This window comes from Rhipicephalus microplus, chromosome X (assembly GCF_043290135.1).
Source record: "Rhipicephalus microplus isolate Deutch F79 chromosome X, USDA_Rmic, whole genome shotgun sequence".
In the NCBI taxonomy this organism is placed as follows: domain Eukaryota; kingdom Metazoa; phylum Arthropoda; class Arachnida; order Ixodida; family Ixodidae; genus Rhipicephalus; species Rhipicephalus microplus.
Genome location: NC_134710.1, coordinates 153,050,070 through 153,070,967, shown reverse-complemented (window position 1 = coordinate 153,070,967; position 20,898 = coordinate 153,050,070). Strand labels below are relative to the sequence as shown.

Below are 20,898 nucleotides of genomic sequence, written 5' to 3'. Positions count from 1 at the left end.
TCACATTAATACGACTTAAAAAGCGTTTTAAAGCAGGCAAAGAACAACCAGTCGTCGCAGAATGCGAATAGCGTCACGGTTGGGTCCTCCAATGCTCCAATTCATTACAAAAGCTTGTTTTTGTTGCCGTATTAAGTGTGGAACATACCCACTTTAGCCATATATTTCCTCATCGTCGTCAGACACTGCAAGTGTTTATCGGATACCACGCTTTTCAGAAGAATGACGAAAAATAGCATAGCGAATGCCAGCCTACTACCCAGAAATTATTACTATTAATGCCGTAGTAGGTATCAAGCAAGTGCGCTTGCAGCAGTTACCAAATGATTGCTTTGAAAAGGCCGGTCTTCTAGCTTTCGCTGTGGCTGTGCTGCGCCTTCCGTGCAGGCCTGTCATTTTTTTTTTAATTTCTCGCGATGTGGTTACGGACACCGACGGTGGCGGAAAACTGCGCATGACTCGAGTTGTGATCTCGTAACCAACGTTTAAAGATACTTATAGATAAACGTTGCTCGTAACAGCTTTTGCTGCAAAAAGCGCCATCTCTATGACCCGGCGCACGCTCTCTTCATTCTCTTTACACTGGAACTGTTTAAGCTATCGGCAAGTTGTGTTCTGTCATCCAAAACTCCTGAGGCGGGTATGCGCCACGGAGAATATGCACGGCCGCGCTACTTGGTAGAGCATGTGCGACAATTAAATAAAAAGTCCGCTCGGCGAAGTGGAGCACGTGAAAAAAAAAGCGAGAGAGAGAGCGAGAGAGTACACAGAGAATGATACATATAGAGCCTGAGAGAAATAAAGAGATAAAAATCACCAAGCTCGCACGAAGTCGCGCAAAACTTTGATTCTGAAGTCTGACAAAGCAGCCAATGCTAGCTGAAGCCGAGCAGTGGCCTATAGAAGCAAAATATAAAACAGCATAGCTAAGAACCTAGCAGATACCTAAAAGCAACTTAGCATATCGCCTAGCAGAAAGCCTAGCGACTATAACTAGAAACAACCTAGAATCACCTATAGCTAAACCTAGCAAACACATAGAAGTAATCTAGAAACAACCAAGATAAAGCCTATAGCCTAGAAGCAACCCGTTAACAACCTCATCACCTGATAAAGGTTAGCAACAACCTACAAGCAAGCAACCACATTAGAATTGAGAACCATCCAGCTTCGCCGCTTCAAGTCTTGCGCTATATACTTAGTAGTCCAAGCTTCATTTTTTTTTTTTTTCGTCTCCCAAGTTCAGCCAGAGCTATATACCCACCGGGGTAGCTTAGAGCTGCGGTCGGTAACCTGCGGCCCGTGCGCCGTATGCCGCCCGCATGGCAGTATTATGCGGTCCCCGTCACGACGTCAGATATCCTCTCCTTCCTCCTGTCACTTGCTATACCTGAAGGGCAACGAGGCAGCGCAAGACTTGTTTAGCGAGTTGGTTTTAATGAGGTATACATAGCAGCGCAGACTTGGTAAACAGAGATCAGAGAAAAGAAGGGAGCAGAAAGCAGTTTCGACCTCAAATGGGATTTTCGCTTGCAACATATATGTTTGTATACTGCAACCTTGTGACATGCGTGCGGGCAATAACATTGTCTCTTCCCATTTGTGACGTTAATGGTTTTTTTTTTTTTTTGCTTGCCAAGCATTAACCTGGAGGTCCCGCTGTGGCGTGCCTCGTTCTGGCTCTAAGACACACCGAATGTTTTGTTAGAGTGTGCTTTTCGAAACAGTGGACAGTGCTGACAAACGAGAGACGAGACGGCGGCGATGAGGCCATGCCGTGGTCGAGGCTTTTATTTGGGACGCCAGCGTATAGACGAGGTCGCCGCCGCAGCGTCCAGCCTGGGCCGTTCTGAATTCGTCGCGCATCACGAGCCACGCGGTTCACTTCTTTAGTGTGGCAGCTGGACAAGACTGGCGCAACGCTACAACAGCATTCCCCTGCAGAAAACAATACATAGGACAAACTTCAACATGCATTAATACAAGACTCAGAGAGCATTGGTACAACTGAGAACAGATAACCAATCCAGGGAACCTAAGCTACATATTGCAATCGATGTTGATGCGCGACTGCATTCGCTAAAACGAAAATCGTAAAACATGCGAAAGACGAAAAAGAGAGACTTGTTTGTGAAATCATGGCTTCTCTCGACGCAATTTTCGTCGCCATGCCGTCCATACATTTATCTTCTACAGAAGTGAATCTCATGGTGGAAACGGAAATTGTGGATGTTGCGTATAGGTGAGGGTGGTGTGTTTTTATCGCTCTTACGTGTGCCTTAATTGTAGCCCCGCCACGGTTATCTAGTAACTAAGGTACTCGGCTGCTGACCCGCAGGTCGCGGGATCGAATCTCGGCTGCGGTGGCTGCACTTACGATGGAGGCGAAAATGCTGTAGGCCCGTGTGCTCAAATTTAGGTGCACGTTAAAGAACCGAGGGTGGTCGAAGTTTGCGGAGTCCTCCACTACGGCGTAGCTCATAATCATATGGTGGCTTTGGGACGTTAAACCTCACATATCATTGAATCAACGTGTGCCTTGTACTCGATATACAAATACGTGAACAACGGTCGAAATCAAACAGTTGAAAGTAGCGCTTTGTGTCGTGTACTTCTGTTCGTTTCTGCGTCTTCTTCCTGTATATTGTATTGTTGTTATTTAAAACAGCGCATATCCAGGACTTAGACTGGGAACTTCGTGTCCACGCGAAAGGACGTTTATCATTTGAACAGTACGTTGCATTGGGAAGAAACACGCTCAGCAACTTCAGATCGACCACCAATCAGAGAATTTTACTTCATCATTAAACCGCAGCTAACGGTCATCCTGCGGCAAGCGTTCACTGAATATATTTATCAATGTGTGGCATCATTTTTTTTTGTCTCCCTTCGTAGTATTTCTTTGTTCGAGAGACGGAAACGTCGTTCGTATACAACGCTCTTCTGGGTTGAGTGCATCGCTCTCATGAAAGATGAGCACGCAGGACACATATTGACAAAACGCAGCGCTGTCACATCGATCACCCTGAGCTTTAGCTTTCCCGGGACGACTTCGGCGCGACTTTTGATGTCCATGAATGTGGCATCATCGGCGAAGTCGAGTGTAGTGGTTTCATTTTTGTCCCTTAATTGCCACCATGCTATGTGCTTTGGCGTCCTCGATTGCCCCTATGTCTCCTGCCCGCACGGCGACAGTGTTTCTCATTAATTTACCAATTAGCAATATCACTGCCAGGGAAGGTTGAAGTTAACGATGTTTCTCTCTTTAATATGGAGCTCGGTAACAACAGATACAATCAAAGGGGAAGTAGTATTCGTATTAGTGAAAGCAGACAACCGCAAGATCTATCACGCGAAGAACTGAGCGGCGCCTTTTCCGTGTCACAGCGTGGCGTTATTTATAAAACCATTATCAATAATATCATAGTGAAGCACCCGAAAAAGCATACGTGTAATGCAGAAGTACTCATCTGCATAACTGACGTTGACTTAAATTGCATTGTTTAGTTAGAATACATGGCCCGCAACAAAAAAGTATATGGGGCGCTATATTCAGTTTCTATGGGCTACTGAACAATATTTTGCAATGTCGAATCAACCAACCGATTTATCATGGATAGGAAAGGATGGATAGGAAAGTTTTATGTGAACATGCGCGCTGTAACCTGTGCAGTGGGTACCGCAATTACAGGAATATACCATTTCGCTTTTCATGTTTTCTTGGTATCGTAGTAAAATTGTAACTGCTCGTCATATAATGCATTCTCTATGAGAGACAGTCTACCATGCTATAGAGTTAGTTAAAACTGCATTGAAGATACCCTGCTGTAAAGGGCGGGGTGGGGCCACAAGCACCCCTACACCTCCCCCCTCCCCCCCCCCCCATAGTGGACGGCGAGCTGGACAACCCACGAATAGATACAAAAAAAGAAAAAAAAAGAATTCAGTTGCCATCATCACAGTTGCAAGCCATTTAAAGCTTCAAAATCAATACGTAAAAATAAGTCTTATGACTAAAAAGATTATAAACCGTGCATTGTGGAACAACATGCCATCCATTTTCACTTCACCTTGTAATATAGTTCGCTTATTGATCGCGCTCCCTTTCGCCGAAAAATTGCACCGCCTGTGTAGAAGCAAAACATAACCGGTGTGGAGCCACGGGCCGCCACCGAACACGTTGCCCGGGCAGTGCCCCCCGAAGCGAGGCACGATATCGCCTCCAGGGGCCTCGAATAGCCGTGACATAATCCTTCAGCTCGCAGCTGGGTTTTGCCGAGAGCCTAGGAAACGGGTGAAAAAATAAGGCAGAACAAAATGGGGGGCCCTGTTCGTTCGCCTCGTTAGGAGGAGGCACCATACGCGGGCCGGGGTGGTTCGCCCAGCCGCCCTATACCTACTCGGGAGGCTGCTGTCGTCGTCTGCGTCCAGATTAGGCATGCAGCGCAGACACCGCTTAGAAGTCGGCCGCCGGCCATCGGCACGTGGCCGAGGGGGCCAAGCTGGTCGGCTTTTCCGAAGGCGACCCCAAACTGCTGCCTGCGTGGCGGGGTCGCAACCGTGACCCCCAGGCGCACGAGCCCGGCGCGTGCCGAGCGCGTGCCGCCCCATCCTCGCTTGTGATGCGCCATTTCCAGGGGTTTCCGGCGCCGGCCGGTGGACGGGGGAGACGGGCTACTTTTAGGCTCGCTTCTTGTACCCCCGGTGAAGGGGCGCGTATATTTATTTCGTCGTATATAGCGGGGGGCACTTTCTTTTCTTTGCTTGGCTCGTCGTGTTTGCCGTAGCTTGTCTCGACTCACCAGGCTTGTCCCCGCCTTTTGATTCGGCTGCTACTGGCGGCAGCGAGAAGAGGACGCCCGCGGAACGTTCCTGGACCTATTATTTATTTCGCCCGTTTTTCGATGGAACCTTGGATTTTGGTTCCGGGCTCCCGAGCACTTTTCTGTCTTTCTCTGCCGCTCCAGATCTCCCGAAGATCTCCTCTCCGTGGGCAAGAGTGGGCGCGGGGCCCCGGCCTTGGGTCGCGCCAAGCTGTTGGCGCCGCGCCTACCCCCCCCCCCCCCCCCCTTCTTTCCAACTTGCGAGCACAACTCACGTTCGGCGTCGGCACATGGGCGGGCAGCCATTGGCGTGCTTCCGCCCCTCCGACACTGCCGGTTGTTGCACTGCTGCTCGGTGCAGCAATGTCCGGCCGGCAGGAATACTTACTGCGCCACCTGACGTCAGTTCCGTGCCAGCTGCAAACCGCGATCTCAAAGTTCAACCCTTTATTTCAGTCCCCGCCTTTGCGCTTGGAGGCCCGAAATCTTGAGCATTCCATCTGGCACTGCATTTGCCATCCAGATTTTGTGCCACCGGAAGAGCGTCTGCCGAGGCGAGCAGTACCGGCGTTTGCGAAAGAAAATTGCAAAGTCGGTCCTGAAGTTCGAGCATTTCAGCCCCACATGTAGTATGCAAGTCTGAATTGATAGAGTAGAGGATAAAAAAAATAGAACGTGGGAGAGAAAGAGAAAATAAAATGAGGGAAAGGCAAGGAGGTCAACCAGAAATTGGAGCTTCCAGTTTGCAACCCTGCCCTAAGGGAAGGGAGAATGGGGAAGAAAGGTGGGAAAGAAAGCGAAGAACGAAATAGACGCGCGAAAATGGGGGTAGCTTGAAAGGATAGGGGCTACATCAAACCTCGAGTTGTAAAAACAGCTTACCCCCCCCCCCTCCCATAATATGCCTTCACTGATTGTTTAAAGGGGTCAATGAGGTATTTAAACAAGTATAACAGGGCCACACCATGTTTGAAGTTTCAATATGTCTGCGCTTTAGGGCAACCAAACTCGAGACAAGGTAGCAAAAGGTTGGCGAAAACCTTTTGATTTTACGCGAATGCCTGACGACAAGAGCAAATAAAGAAAGGCAGCGATATCCACCGAAACACGGTGGGGAATAAATCATCGGACCTGGCTTCTCCTCTCAGCGAGACTGTCGCGCGGGGAGGAAGCACATCTGGAGCGCGAGCCTCCCTCGTCCAGGCGTTCTAGAATGGGACGCGACGTCGCTTCCCTCAATGTCCGGCTCAAAACCTGGCTCGGGCCGAGATGATAAATCACCCTCGATGCGTTGACTACATTAGAGCGCATACGAATGACAGTTAGACGAGCGCTGTTGGAGGCGACGATTCTGGCTTTCCGGAAGTGGCGCCGGAAGTGGCACCTCCAGCATTAAAACTCTCGTCCCGCACCTTTGTTTCTTTTTTTGGCAAAGCAGCACTCAGCGTGTTCGCGGTACACGGTGTGTGTGTGTGGTATGGAGGGGGGGGGGGGGGGGGGGCTTCTTACACAAATGGTTGGGTACGGCAGAAGCAGATAAGGCCGAGTTGCATAGAAACAGATAGAAAGAAAGGGAACAGAAAAAAAAATGAATAAGCAGCATTTTTTTTTCCTTTCTGCTTAACGCTCCAGTCTGCCAACATCGTCGACGGCTGACGTGTGGCACACGTTATAGCAGTTGATGGCACCAGAAGGAGCACGCGTACATGAACAAAACGAAATAACGTCATGTGAAATAGGGTACAAAGCTGAGCGATGGTGTCACATTTCAGCCAATTATTATTATTATTATTATTATTATTATTATTATTATTATTAATATTATTATTATTAGTAGTAAGTAGTAGTAGTAGTAGTAGTAGTAGTAGTAGTAGTAGTAGTAGTATGAAGCATTGTTTGGCTGCTACCTTTACGTAGGGTCTCACCACATTTTCAATTTACCATGAAAATAATAATAATAATAATAATAATAATAATAATAATAGAATCAGTGAGTGTATAGCCCCATGTGAACTACATCCGTGGGTGTGCTGGTTGCTGGCTCAGTTCTGCGCTCCGCTATGTGTCGTTTTGCTGCGTATATGCAGTAAAACGACACGCGATGGCCAATTATCCTGATCGCAAGAAGTATACGTTGCTTTTGAAAATTGCTTCTGTTAACGTTATTTATTGCTTCAAGACTTTTACGTTCCATATGGTTGGCGTTTTGTGGCATTAGAATATTTTACGTTTTATTATTTTTGCACACTGCTACTGTATTCACTGCCTTCACTCTTACATCGCGTTTATTCATTTGTGTATATATATATATATATATATATATATATATATATATATATATATATATAAATGAACGCTGATTTCACTCCAACTGTTCTGTCTGAACTATGTTGTTCTTGCTCTTTCCCTCCATAATGTACCGCACATACCTTGTAAATAAATAAATAAATAAATAAATAAATAAATAAATAAATAAATAAATAAATAAATAAATAAATAAATAAATAAATAAATAAATAAAGCCTGCTTTCTATGGGCGTATAGGTTGGTACGCCTATACTTGGTCGATCTCTTACCACTGAAGTGCAAGCCATTATTAAACTCTGTCCAGGTATGTCCTTCTTTTGTGGCAGCGTCTCATAATTTGACTGTGACCCGATAAAGCTACATTCACATACGCGACCACACATGGCCTGACTGTAGAAAGGTAATGCCAGAACTTTCGCTCGGCCTCGCCACTGAAGTATTTCACAACGCACCCTTGCACGCCATACACTGCTTTCTCGTGCTATACAGAAATTCATGAAATGCTCCGCATCACAATAATTACCCCGAATTTCAGCCGCATTTGTTTTGACGCCGAATTGACAAGTTTACGTACTGCCTATACAACAGACCGATGTTGCTGAGTCAGATCTCGCCCAAAGTACACAATTTGGATCTTTTTTTATTCGTTCCAAAAACTGAATAATGGCAAGGTTTCTTTTTATCTCTCTTTCTCTTGCCTAGTTAAGAGCTGAGAAAATGAGAAACGCTGCATCATATGGATGCGTACATTGACGTACATTTACAGTGCGTTCTAAGCAGTTTCATGCTTTTAAAGATGATATCTCAGCAGCACCGATGGGCACGTTTCAAACTCTACTTCAGTCTCTACTGAACTCTACTTCAGTCTCAATGTCTGGCACAGCCATTAGGGGAATGGACACGCCAACAAAAATCCTCTTTTTTTTCAAAGTAGGATCTATCATTGGAGCTCTCTTTCTTATGCCAACAATGCTTTCGCGTACTAAATAAGCGTCTTGGTAACCGCATACTGTCCATGAAGATCCCTGTACTATTTTTGCAACAGGCAATATATTTCGTCTTGCCACTTTCTGTCTGAAAATGTTGTGTTACGCGCTGCGTGTTAACTGTTATTGATGCAATAAACGTTCTTAGCCAACTTAAAGCACCTACCAGTATCTATACATGCGCAGACTTAACTATTTTCTATTTAGCGTAGTTTAGGTCACGCGGCCCCACCGTGGTGGTCTAGTGGCTAACGTGTATACTCGGCTGCTGACCCGAAGGTCGCGGGATCGAATCCCGGCGGCGGCGGCTGCATTTTTGATGGAGGCGAAAATGCTGTAGGCCCGTGTGCTCAGATTGAGACAGCGTTAAAGAACCACAGGTGGTCGAAATTTCCGGAGCCTTCAACTATATGGCTTCTCTCATAATCATATAGTGGTTTTGGGACGTTAAACCACCCATATCATTCAAGTTTGGATCACGTTGATTGATTGATATGTGGGGTTTAACGTCCCAAAACCACCATATGATTATGAGATATGCCGTAGTGGAGGGCTCCGGAAACTATATATATATATATATATATATATATATATATATATATATATATATATATATATATATATATATATATATATATATATATATATATATATATATATATATATGAGATCTAACAGACAATAATGCCAAGGAAGTTATTAGACCAAATGGAATGTAAATAAGAAGAAAAGTGGGTGAAAAAATAACCAGCCGTGAGCAGGAATTGAACCTACGACCTTCGAATAACGTGTTCGATGCTCTAACCACTGAGCTATCGCAGTGGCCTTGGCATTATTGTCTGTTAGATTTCATTAATATCGTGTCAAAACACGGAAAAACGAGCCCTTAGGTATACACTTTTTTCCCTTATATATATATATATATATATATATATATATATATATATATATATATATATATAAACTTGCCGTGGGCCTGCCCCCGGCAAGTTATCTTTTCACCCACTTTTCTTCATATCTACATTACAATTCGGTCTAATATCTTCCCCTATACATTCCTTGGCATTATTGTCTGTTATATATCATTATTATTGTGTAAAACACAGAAAAACGAGCCCTTAAGTGTACACTTCTTTCCTTAATTCATTAACGAGGGTCTCGTACTGGCAGACTTAGTGCCTTTAGGTTGTATACGAGGGACTATTGGTCAGCTGCCCACTTGTAGAAAGTTCGCGTGCTACGTGACGCCAAATAGGCTCAAAAGAGTGTGCTACACTCGCCGCCATGGCTACTGGTGGCGCTGACTGACACTCCCACGTTAAATTCACATAGAAACCCAATAAAGTGGCTGGGGGATAGCTGTCGTAGTAGCTCAGTGGTAGAGCATCGAATGCGTCATTCGAAGGTCGCAGGTTTGGATCCTGCCCACGGCAAGTTATCTTTTCACCCACTTTTCTTCATGTTTACATTACAAGTCGGTCTAATATCTTCCCCTATACTTTCCTTGGAATTATTGTCTGTTATATATCATTTATATTGTGTAAAACACAGGTGTGGGTGATAGTTGGTAAGAGGCTGACCACGACCTTCGCCATTGAGTACACCGAATTCACCTTTTTTTCCGCACCCTTTGGTACTCTTGCATATGAGGCTGACACGTGAGAGTGACAAAAGCTGAACGTGCGTCGGAACATTGCCCCACCTGTTGAGCTCACAACGTAGATCCGTTCTTGTTTTTTTTTTCCTGAGGTCTATACATGCGTCTGCTTTGATAGCACATGCGTGCACATGTATATACTGTATACCACCGAATGTATCGCATGACGCAGCGCACGTGCGATGTGCGCTCGCGCACAGAAATGGCACAAAGCCTGCCATGTGGCGCGAGATACGTAGAGAGGACCGAGTGGAAGACAATCGTTCGTGCCGGCCAGCGTATGAAAGCAGTGCTTCCAGGACATCTGTGGCGGGCGGAAAGGGGAGAAGGAGATGTCGCATAGTGCGAAGACGTAGCCGCGTGTTGCGCTCGTGGCAGCGACCACCGCAAAGGCCAGCAGTGCACAGAAGGAGGAGCCCCTTCGGCGCCAGGCGTACCGCATTGCCGACTGAGCTGCATGCATCGCGACGAGCGCTTGCCGCGTGAGTCGCGCGGCTGGTGTCGCGACTCGCACGTGCGTTCGCCAGTGACGCGGGCGGTCGCTCTGCTATAGAAGCTGCCGTCACTGCGTTTTTCAGCTCGAGGCCCGGTGTCACGGCAGCGGCTGGAGCGAGTTGCTCATAAAGGCAGTCCCAAATGGTGGTCCTGCGAGCGGCTATTCAGAGCACAGTTCTGAGAGAGCGTCGGAAAGAGACCACGAAGAAGCACGACGGCGGGCGTGCGCCTCAACGCATCTCATAAAGAGCCGCTGTTGAGCGATGTGCGCTACCGGAAACAAAAGCAACACGCGAAACGATAAGCAGAGAGAAAACGTATAGGCACACATGGGCACAAAGCTCGACTAGCAAGTGTTTATTTTTCCGGATCACGGGGTATAAACACCCACACGGTAGAAGGGAAGAACAGAAGAAACAGCGGATAACAGGACAGAGAAGGAGAGTAAGAATAAAGGCGACTGACACTTCTGATAACGGGGGCCTGTCTCCTTCTTTCATTACGATGCCAAAAAAATAATAAGAAACAATGACGCACCGGAGAATGGGGCGTTGTGCATTAGCAAACATTACCGAATAAAGCCTCGATTTATTACAATTACTTGATCAGTGGTCTTTGAATCACCGGTACTTAAGCAGCGCAGAGACGTTATATACACTTTTAATTCTTGTCCTTTTAGCTGATCTTCAGCGGTCCGAATCGGCGCTCCACTTACGTTGCCTCCAGAACCATGAGCTGTCCTGCCTAGTGGGTGAGTAAAAAGAATCCTACATAATACTAATCCTAAAGAGAAAAAACGTTAATTCTCATTTAGGTGGCAGTTTCCCAAAGAAGTGTGCATCGAAGGTATGTGTAAATGACACGTCATCTATAGTATGCATTTGCCAATGTCAATCTGTCTGTGCAATCATGCACAACAGAAACAGAGGTCAAGCTATAGTGCCCGTCGATGTTGCATCTCATATTAGACAGCCTAGCGATAGCTTGCTCAAAACTTCGCACTAGTGTTTGTTGCCACAGCGCATACGTCATACGCTATCCTTAGGGATAGCCACATTAAGGCAATAGCATATTGTACCCACGAAAGCAGCGCTGGCGCTACGAGCGCCATTCAAAAAATGCCTATTTGACTTGCGTATTGTAAATTCCATGGCAAACGAACAACACAGCTTGTGCAATAAAGCATGTAAATCTATGTTCTGAGACCTTTACCTGAGACCATTATTCTATTCATTCAACGAATTCACTTAAAATAGCCCACACAATGCATTATAGCCATTGGTTGTCCACTCATAATCTTAATCATCATCATCCTAACAAAGCCCGCTTCAGGGCAAATGCCTCTCCCACGTTCCGCAATCAACCCGGTCCTGTGCTTTCTGCTGCCCCGCTATACCAGCGAGCTTTTTAATTTCATCTTCCCACCTAATTGTCTGTCTCCAACTTACGCGTTTGCCTTCTCTTGGAAACCAGCGGTTATCCTGCTAACGCACGTGCCCAGCCTATGTCCATTTCGTCTTCTTGACTTCAACTATCCTCAACCCCGGTAAGTTCCCTGACCCACTCTGCTTTCTTCCTGTCTCTGAAGGTTACACCTGCCATTTTCCTTTTCATCGCTTGCTGTGCCATCCTCTATTTAAGTTTAACCTTCTTTGTAAGCTTTGATTGATGATTGATATGTGGGGTTTAACGTCCCAAAATCACCATTTGATTATGAGAGACGCCGTAGTGGAGGGCTTCGGAGATTTCGACCACCTGGGGTTCTTTAACGTGCACCCTAATCTAAGTACACGGGCCGACAACATTTCCGCCTCCATTGGAAATGCAGTCGCCGCAGCCGGGATTCGAAACCGCGACCTGCGGGTCAGCAGCCGAATACCTTAACCACTAGACCACCGCGGCCGGGCTCTTTGTAAGCTTCAAGGTTTCTGCTCCATAGTAGGTCCCGGGAAGAGGCAGCTGTTATATACATCCCTCTTAAGTGATAGTGGTAATCTACTATTCATGATTTGAGAATGCTTGCCGGATGTGCTCTATCCCGTCCTTATATTATTCTAGGTAGTTATTTTATTTTCATGGTTCGGCTCCGCGGTTACTACCTGTGCTAACAAGACATATTCTTTTACCACTTCCAGTACGTGTCTCGCCCCATATCACAAGGAGACGTTCAGTGCAGAGATGATATGTGGGGTTTAACGTCCCAAAACAACCATATGATTATGAGGGACGCCGTATAGTGGAGGGCTCCGGAAATTTCTGCCACCTGGAGTTCTTTAACGTGTGCCTAAATCTGAGCACATGTTCAGTGCAGAGACTGTTGCACATTACTTCAGTTTTTTGCATAATAATTTTCAGACCTACTCTCGGCTTTCCGTGTGCAGTTCAGTATTCATGAGCTGTAATTCGTCCCCTGAGTTACTCATCAAGACAATCTCATCAGAGAATCGCAGGTTGCTAAGATACTGTCCATTAACTCTTATCCCTAATTCTTCCCAGTCAAGGCCCTTGAAAACCCCTTGTAAACACGCGGTGAATAGCATTGAAGATACCACGTCTCCCTTCCTTACACCTTTCCTAATTAGAATTCTATGAGTTTTCGTTTTTATGGAGGACTATGGTGACTGTGGATCCGATGTACATTTATTCCAGTATGTTCATATAGGCTTCATCAATGCCCTCATTGCACAGTTCCTCCATTACTGCTGATGTCTCGACCAAATCAAATGCCTTCTCGTAAGCGGTGAAAGCTATGCATAGAGGTTGACTGTATTCCGAGCGTTTCTTTATCACGTGATTGATAATATGAATAGGGTCTATTGCTGAGCAGCCTGTATGAAATCCTACTCTTTCCTTAGGTTGATTGAACTCTAATGTCACCTGAATTCTATTAGATATTGCTTTTGTGAATAGTGTGTGTGTTAGAGAGAGAATTGTAACAGCAACTAGAACGTTTCTCACGCGGTTAATCTCGCCCCACCACGGTGGTCTAGTGGCTAAGGTATTCGGCTGCTCACCCGCAGGTCGCGGGATTGAATCCCGGCTGCGGCGGCTGCATTTCCGATGGACGCGGCAATGTTGTAGGCCCGTGTGCTCAGATTTGGGTGCACGTTAAAGAACCCCAGGTGGTCTAAATTTCCGGAGCCCTCCACTACGGCGTCTCTCATAATCATATTGTAGCGAGAGCAATGTTTTCAATGAAAACCTTGTTTTTTTTTCGGCTACAGCTGGAGCTTGTTCTTTGCCAGACGCCCTTGTTAGCGGCGCCGTTTAACTTGTCTCGGGGAGCGCGCCTTGAGGAAGAAGGAGTGAACAGAAAGGGCTGCGTCTGGTCGGTCTCTGTGCGCTTGGCGCCAAGGCAGGCACCGCGCCGTGCTTTGGACCAGACCGCAGAAATCGGGTGCCTTTCTCCTTCTTCTAACCACTAAGCCCCCACGCTTCAAACGAACGAGCCGCCGCTTCGGTCCTCCGGGGTCAAAGGGCACCTAAATTTGAGCAGTCGTTAACGCGTCAAGGCCATTTCAGAGAACGCGCCCGTTTCAGAAGCTGTCACAGTGTTGTCGCAGACAGGCTGCAGGCAACCACATGTTGATTTGATTATCCTCGGCTTGCCCGGTTGGTCCGTGCCACCAGGGACGCTAAGAAAAACCCTATTTAAGCAGCGACTTGGGCTCTTTTTGAGGAGAGCGGAGTCGGGGTAAACAGCGGATCTCACCACCGGAGACCAGCCCAGCCATGCATGCCGAGGGGTATGCCACCATTTTCTATGTTTTGTCTTTGTGACCTAGTGCATTTTGTAAATTGAAGTTGTGTTAGCTAAATAAACTCCCGATGAGTGCTCCCCGAAATCATCGTGTTGACTTTTATCGATTGCCTCCGCGGAGTTTCACCCACAATTATTCGTCTCCCTGGTCGTCCGATGCGCCTAACTTTGAACAGCACCGACGTTTCGCTACAAAGTGGTGGAGGTTGCTCGGTAACGATAGTCCCGCTCTGAAATTATGCCCCGAGTCAACAACAAATATCAGGAACCTACCTCTGACTGCTCTACTATGACGGAACCCCCTACCTTCTTCTCTGCTATGTCTACCCCCCAAGCTAAAGCATTCGTCGGACCACCAGTCTATAGAGGCGCGCCGGAGGAATCTATTTCCGAGTTGCTACTTTGCTACGAACATGTAGCATCGCTTAACAATTGGGACCAAGCCACGAAGGTGAAATTTCTATATCTGGCTTTAGACGGAGATGCGAAAAAGTGGCACACCACTCAAATTCTAACCGGTGCTCTTAATACATAGGAAGAATGGGCGACGCTACTAAAAACGTCCTTTACGAGTCGCCACTCAGTCGAGATCGCCCATTTGCGGCTACAAAACCGCACCCAATTGCCGTCCGAAACCCCCGAGCAGTACTACTATGACGTCGTACAGCTGTGTGCAAGAGCGAACCCGTCCATGACGGAAGATGATTGGTTGCGGCACCTTATGCGTGGTTTGCGTCCGGATATTCTGGAGAAGATGATAATCGCAAACCCGGAGAGCTGCACTGCATTCCTCCAAATTTTGCAACGCATAAATCTGGCAGCTTTGATGAGCCGTGCGTCGGCGCCACAACCGATTGGCATCCAGTATTCTACCGGATTGCAGTCATGGATGCAAAACATCGCGCATCCCGTAGGGTTCGCACCCGCCGCAGCGACAGGGCACTCTCCTCCTACGTGTGTCGCCACCTGCGCCGCGGCCGAATCGCGTTGCCCACGGGAGGCTGCCGACCGCGAAAGAGACCTGAAAGCGATTGCGGACTCGATCGCCTTGCTGTCTGATCGTCTAAAAAGCATCGAAGACGAGGTGCGTCGCCCCCCACTGCCTTGGCCTCAGAGAACTTCCCGTGCCAACGACGGGCGTCCCCGATGCCAGATTTGCCGCCGCATAGGTCACATAGCACAACAGTGCTGGCAGCGGTTCCGAGATGGCAGGAACGATCAGGCGGAGCTCCAAGGCAATCAGAATATGCAGCCTAATCCTTCGGGAAACGAGAACTGCCGGGCCTAGGGGCCAGCCCGGCTGCCCCATCGGCACATTGTCGGAAGGCGAGCTTCTCACAGTCCCCACACGAGCCAACGGTACAGAAACGAAACTTGTAATTGACACCGGCTCGTCCGTAAATGTCATCTCAGAAGAATTAGCTAACAAAATATGTGCTTCATTCAAATCGAGAAAACACATATTCATCCGAGGAATTAGCGGAGGCTTCATCATCATCATCATCAGCCTGACTACGTCCACTGCAGGACAAAGGCCTCTCCCATGTTCCGCCAGTTAACCCGGTCCTGTGCTTGCTGCTGCCAATTTATACCCGCAAACTTCTTAATCTCGTCTGCCCACCTAACCTTCTGTCTACCCCTAACCCGCTTCCCTTCTCTGGGAATCCAGTTAGTTACCCTTAATGACCTGCGGTTATCCTGTCTACGCGCTACATGCCCGGCCTATGTCCATTTCCTCTTCTTTATTTCAACTATGATGTCCTTAACCCCCGTTTGTCCCCTAATCCACACTGCTCTCTTCTTGGCTCTTAAGGTTACACCTACCATTTTTCTTTCCATTGCTCGCTGCGTCGTCCTCAATTTTCGCTGAACCCTCTTTGTAAGTCTCCAGGTTTCTGCTCCGTAGCTAAGTACCGGCAAGATACAGCTATTATATACCTTCCTCTTGAGGGATAGTGGCAATCTACCTGTCATAATTTGAGAGTGCTTGCCGAATGTACTCCACCCCATTCTTATTCTTCTAGTTACTTCAATCTCGTGGTTAGGCTCTGCGGTTATTACCTGCCCTAAGTAGACATAGTCTTTTACAACTTCAAGTGCACTATTACCTATCTCGAAGCGCTGCTCCTTTCCGAGGTTGTACATTACTTTCGTTTTCTGCAGATTAACTTTAAGACCCACCTTTCTACTCTCCTTGTCTAACTCCGTAATCATGAGTTGAAATTCGTCCCCTGAGTTACTCAGCAATGCAATGTCATCGGCGAAGCGCAGGTTACTAAGGTATTCTCCATTAACTCTTATCCCTAACTGTTCCCATTCTAGGCTTCTGAAAACCTCCTGTAAGCACGCGGTAAATAGCATTGGGGAGATTGTGTTCCCCTGCCTTACACCCTTCTTGATTGGTATTCTGTTGCTTTCTTTATGAAGCACTATGGTAGCAGTTGATCCCCTGTAGATTTCCTCCAGAATTTTTATATATACTTCATCTACGCCCTGATTCCGCAGTGTCTGCATGACGGCTGATATTTCTACTGAATCAAACGCCTTCTCGTAATCTATGAAGGCTATGTATAGTGGTTGGTTATACTCTGAGCATTTCTCTATTACCTGATTGATAGTATGAATGTGGTCAATTGTTGAGTAGCCTGTTCGAAAACCTGCTTGTTCCTTTGGTTGATTGAATTCTAATGTTTGCTTTACTCTGTTAGCAATTACCTTTGTAAATAGCTTGTATACTACGGAAAGCAAGCTGATCGGCCTGTAATTCTTCAAGTCCTTGTCATCTCCTTTCTTATGTATTAAGATGATGTTAGCGTTCTTCCAAGACTCTGGTACCCTTCCCGTCAGGAGACACCTCGTAAACAGGGTGGCTAGTTTTTCTAACACAATCTGTCCTCCATCTTTCAGCAGATCTGATGTTAACAGATCCTCACCAGCAGCTTTGCCTCTTTGCATGCTCTCCAAAGCTTTTCTGACTTCTTCTATCATTACTGGTGGGGTGTCATCTGGGTTAATGCTAGTTCTTATAGTATTAAGGTCGTGGTTGTCTCGGCTACTGTACAGATCTCTGTAAAACTCCTCCGCTATTTTAACTATCCTATCCATATTGGTAGTTATTTTGCCTTCTTTGTCCCTTAGTGCATACATCCGACTTTTGCCTATCCCAAGTTTCCTCTTCACTGCTTTGACGCTTCCTCCGTTTTTCAGAGCGTGTTCAATTCTCTCCATGTTATACCTTCTTACATCGCATACTTTACGCCTATTAATCAACTTCGAAAGCTCTGCCAGGTCTATTTTGTCTGTTGTACTTGACACTTCCATGCTTTGACGCTTCTTAATTAGGTTCTTCGTTTCCTGGGAAAGCTTGCCAGTGTCCTGTCTAACTACCCTGCCTCCAACTTCCACTGCACACTCCGTAACGATACTCGTTAGATTATCATTCATTGTATCTACGCGAAGGTTGGTTTCCTCACTAAGAGCCGAGTACCTGTTCTGCAGCGACACTCTGAATTCCTGTACTTTCCCTCTCAGTGATAGCTCATTGATTGGCTTCTTGCGTATCAGTTTCTGTCGTTCCTTCTTCAAGTCTAGGCGAATTCGAGACCGTACCATTCTATGGTCACTGCATCGTACCTTGCCAACCACTTCCACATCCTGCAAGATTCCTGAGTGTGCAGTCATTATAAAGTCTATTTCGTTCTTATTTTCGCCATTAAGGCTCCTCCATGTCCACTTGCGGTTTTCTCGTTTTCGGTAGAAAGTATTCAAAATCCGCAAATTATTGCGTCCTGCGAATTCTACTAGTAGCTCTCCTCTGGCGTTTCAAGTGCCGATGCCATAATCTCCTACTGCCTGGTCTCCAGCCTGCTTCTTCCCTACCTTTGCATTAAAGTCGCCCATCACCATAGTATACTGTGTTTTTACCTTACTCATTGCCGATTCCACGTCTTCATAGAAGCTTTCAACTGAAGCGTCATCATGGCTGGATGTAGGTGCATAAGCCTGTACTACGTTCATCTTGTATCTTTTGTTCAGTTTTATTACAACACCTACCACCCTTTCATTAATGCTATAGTATTCCTCTATGTTGCCAGCTATGTTTCTGTGAATTAGGAACCCCACTCCCAGTTCTCTTCAGTCTGCCAAGCCCCGATAGCAAAAGACGTGCCCATTCTGTAGCACAGTATAGGCCTCATCTGTCCTCCTAACCTCACTGAGCCCTATTATATCCCATTTAACACCCTCTAGCTCCTCGAATAGTACAGCTAGACTTCCCTCACTAGATAAGGTTCTAGCGTTAAACGTTGCCAAGTTCAGGTTCCAAAGGCGGCCTGTAGTCCAGAGATTCTTAGTACCCTCTGCTGCGTTGCAGATCTGACCGCCGCCATGGTCAGTTGCTTCGCAGCTGCTGGGAACTGAGGGCCGTGAGTTATTTGACGTATGCATTTGGGAGGTGGAGGCTTGCTCACCCCCAATGGTGAAGCTGAAATAAAACTTGAATTTGGCATCACCAATGTTCACGAGACGTTTTTAGTGGTCAAGGATTGCCCGTACGAGCTACTCGGTGGTCTTCCTTTTTGTCGAGCAGCCTGGCTTCTCATTGATTTCTCCAAAAAAGAGCTGCAACTAAACGGGGAAATTTTCCGGCTACGTATAGAATCAAGTGCCCCTGAACATAATGATGTACTTACAGTGTGGTGCCACGAGCAAATTCGCATTCAACCTCGCACAGAAGTCGCTATTGAAGTAAAGGTCGCAAGGGGCGGAATTCACCTCGTCGAACCGAACAGCACGCTCAGAAACGGACTTCAGGTTGCACGCACAATAACGAGGATCGTGCATGGGAGAGGCCTCATTCGCACAGCTAATCCTACCATGTCGCCAGTAAACCTGCTCAGCGGAACAAAGCTTGGATGGGCTTCATCTATTCATGACGCACAGCTGGAAATCACGGCCCACGAGAACGATCGAGTGCCTCAAGAGTTTGACATAGAGACTGGGGATCACCTACAGCCATCTGAACGGGATGAACTGCTGTCGCTCATTGAGAAGTACCGCCATCTATTTGCGGACAGTGACAACCCCATCCGGCAGACTCATGTCGCTGAACATGTGATCGACACAGGCGATTCTCGACCAATTCATCAGCACCCGTATCGTCATTCCCCTTTTGAAAGACACCAGAGTGAGCAACAAGTAGAAGAAATGCTGCGCGATGGGATAATTAGAGAGTCTCACAGTCCTTGGTCATCACCTGTCGTCCTCGTGAAGAAGCCAAATGGGACTTGGCGTTTCTGCGTCGATTTCCGCAGAGTCAATGAGGTCACTAAAAAAGATGTGCACCCACTGCCACGAATTGATGACATTCTCGACGTGCTACAGGGGTCAAAATACTTCACCACACTTGATCTAACATCAGGCTACTGGCAAGTGGGCATCAAGGAGGAAGACAAGCAAAAGACCGCATTTGCCTGTGGACCCGGCCTGTACGAATTCAATGTTGTCCTTTTCGGCCTGTGCAACGCCCCTGCCACATTCCAGAGAATGATTAACAAAGTCCTCAGTGGTCTTCTCTGGAGAGTTTGTTTGGCCTACTTGGACGACATCGTTATTTTCTCGAAGACTATGGCAACTCATTTGCAAGATTTGGAAAGTGTGTTTTCGGCTTTGGACGCGACAAACTTACGACTGAAGTCCAAGAAATGCAGCTTCGCCTGCCAGGAGATCAAATATCTTGGACACATTCTCACAGGTGAAAGCATCCGGCCGGACCCAGACAAAGTAGCAGCGATCGAAAAATTCCCCAAGCCACGAAACAAGAAAGGTGTACAGAGCTTTCTCGGAATCTGTAACTACTATCGGCGATTCATCAAAGATTTCTCTCGCATTTCTCGACCTCTGACCAACTTAACCAAAAAGGATGTTCCTTTCGTCTGGGATGCGGCATGCGAAGTGGCCATGCAATCCCTCAAAGAAATGCTGATCACAGCCCCAATTCTGCGTCAGTTTGAGCCGGGAAAGTCGATAGAGGTGCACACTGATGCCTGTGATTACGGCATTGGCGCCGTGCTTGTACAGAAAATTGGAACTCAAGAGAGAGTCGTCGCCTATGCTTGCCGCCACCTTAATAAAGCTGAGATGAACTACAGTACAACTGAGAAAGAATGCCTCGCCGTTGTGTACGCCTGCGGACAGTTTCGGCCATACGTCTTTGGTGCTAAGTTCACGGTCGTGACTGACCAAGCCAGCCTGGCTTGGCTAATGAAAGTAAGGAATCCGAACGGTCGTCTTATGCGATGGTCTCTGTTGCTTCAGGAATTTGACATAACGTTGCGACACCGCCCTGGCCTCAAGAATGGAAATGCCGACACGCTTTCCCGCATTCCTCATGATCCCGCGCCTGTAAGCGAAGAAAACCCCTTACCGTTGCTGGTTCTGGATCAGGTGGATGTTGGAAAAAAGCAGAGGGCAGACCCATGGATGAAAGAAATTATGCAGCACCTCGAGCACCCGGATGCGCCCGTTGTCAGGAAAACTAAAAGAACGGCACGGAGCTTTCGGTTGATCGACGGTGTACTGTATCGAAGGGCAAAAGGGTTTCAGGAGGATCGTGCGGCGCTGGTTGTCCCCAAGTGCTTGAGATCTGAGATTTTAAGGTACTGCCATGACGCCACCACGGCAGGCCACTTAGGTGTCAAGTGCACATGGGAGAAAGTTCGTTGCCGATATTTCTGGCCGAAGATGTTCTCGTACGTAAGCAAGTACGTTCTCTCCTGCCCCGACTGCCAGACACGAAAGCAACCACCGGGGAGGCCGGTCGGTTTTTTCCAACCGATCCCACCTGCAGGTCGACCTTTTCAGCAGGTGGGT

The 20,898-nt window shown here is 47.1% G+C and overlaps 1 protein-coding gene across 2 annotated transcripts in view; it reads left to right on the top strand.

Annotated features, from left to right (window-relative positions):
• LOC119176895 (uncharacterized) overlaps nucleotides 1-20,898 on the top strand; it is a 142,344-nt gene that overhangs the window by 70,430 nt on the left and 51,016 nt on the right. The window contains exon 2 of one of the 2 annotated variants that reach the window (XM_075878019.1): nucleotides 10,948-11,019. The exons of the other annotated variant lie outside the window; for it this stretch is intronic. The gene's annotated coding sequence lies outside the window, so the exon portion shown is untranslated. The remainder of the gene's footprint in view (nucleotides 1-10,947; nucleotides 11,020-20,898) is intronic. 2 annotated transcript variants of the gene reach the window in all.